The sequence below is a fragment of the Bubalus bubalis genome, chromosome X (genome assembly GCF_019923935.1).
Source record: "Bubalus bubalis isolate 160015118507 breed Murrah chromosome X, NDDB_SH_1, whole genome shotgun sequence".
NCBI lineage: Eukaryota > Metazoa > Chordata > Mammalia > Artiodactyla > Bovidae > Bubalus > Bubalus bubalis.
This window is the reverse complement of record NC_059181.1, coordinates 24,863,544-24,865,130: the sequence shown is the minus strand read 5'-3', so window position 1 is coordinate 24,865,130 and position 1,587 is coordinate 24,863,544. Positions and strand designations below refer to the sequence as shown.

The window sequence follows — 1,587 nt, the reverse complement described above, 5'->3', positions numbered from 1 at the left end:
AGACAGTAAGAGGTCTAACTTGTTAAGGTTTAATACCTCCTGCATTTTTCGAGAAGCATATCAAGGTATAAATTATTTAATTTTACAAAACGGAAGACACAAAAGATGGAGAACAATCAAGGTTGATCATGTTTTGAAATTTTTTTCATTTTTTCATTCCATTGTCCCAGCAGTATTATTGTGGGATTGCTTCCCATTTTGGCAAAAGTCCCTATTTTGATGTCAAATTTTCTTATCTGGATGATTTTTTAAAAGTCTTGGTCTTCAGTAGGGGTGGGAGAAACTGATGGACGTGGCCGTGGATCATGCCTGGAAGTGACAGTGGTGCCAGGCCTGGGTGGACCTGTGGCTCGAGCTCTCTCCTCCTCATCTCGCAAAGCTTCTTCATATTGTGATGAGAAGGCACTGGGGACCGTATCATTGACTTTTGCCAAAAACTCCAAGACTTTCATTTTGCTGGTTTCAGCATGGGCTCGTGGGCCCCATAGGAACTCGTAAGGTGGAAGATCTCCGTTAGCAACCTGGCGGTACTCCAGGTACTTCGTCATCACAAAGTCTTTGGTGATGAGCTTCCTGGGCTCTCCGTAGATGAAGTGTTTTCTCCCAGCATATACTCGCATCATATTCAAGAATTTCCAGATGTTTTCCTCAGCGGCACAGTGGCCCTTCACGAAGATCACACCCAGAACTGTCATCAAGAGACTGGTCTTAGGTAAGCCCCTACCATCCCACACTCTCCCATTGTTGGGCAAGTACAGTTTGCTGACAAGGTCATAGGAGTGGATGGTTGAATCAGCTTCCTTCAAGTCAACTGCAGAGACAGCCTCAATGTGTTCAGCGGCTCTCTTGAGAATCTCGGCAAATCGGTTATGGTATCTTGGGTGGATAATCTTCAGCATGTTTTCCTTCATGATGGGCTGCTTTATTTTATATTTATGCAGAAGGAACTGCTCCAACAAACTTGTCATCCTGTTCAGAGTATCACTGTAGGTGTTCTCAGTAGAAGATGAGACATCGGAGGAACCTGAATCTTCCTCATCTTGACTGGTATCTTCTACATCAGATGTTGTGTCAGAAGTAGTTGAAAAAGTGCTGGTAGTAGATGGGGCCTCCAAAGACCCCTGGGAAGTGCTATTTGACCCAGTAGCTGATGAGCCCTGTGAATTATCTTCTAAAAGAGAAGAGGTAGAGGGAAGCTCTTCCATTATTCCAGCAGGCTGAACTCCCCTGTGACTCTGGAGCTCATATCGGGCCTGGTGGCGTTTCTCATGGATGCAGAGCTTATGATTCTGACCCCAAGGCATGATGTCTGTGCTGGGGTCAATGATTAGAAGTGTGAGTAGGAGGGCAGGTGATAAGGGCCCACAGGAAGAAGAAGGTTGAGTGTGCAGCAGCAGCAGGGAAATATCACCTTGGTTATCAGGAAGGCTACATTTGTGGTTTTCTTGAGGGCACTGTTCTGAAAAACCGCAGGGTTCCTATTCTCCTAATCTGTCCTTTGGGAAACATATTGAAGGAGATAAGAGTGATCTTTAGGCTTCATCCTGCTACCCCTCCCTCAGGCACACTGGGGTCACAGAAGGGGCT

General features: G+C 45.7%; 1 pseudogene; it reads right to left on the bottom strand.

Annotated features, from left to right (window-relative positions):
- Positions 1 to 303: 303 nt before the first annotated feature.
- Positions 304 to 1,304, bottom strand: LOC102394276 (annotated as a pseudogene).
- Positions 1,305 to 1,587: the final 283 nt, after the last annotated feature.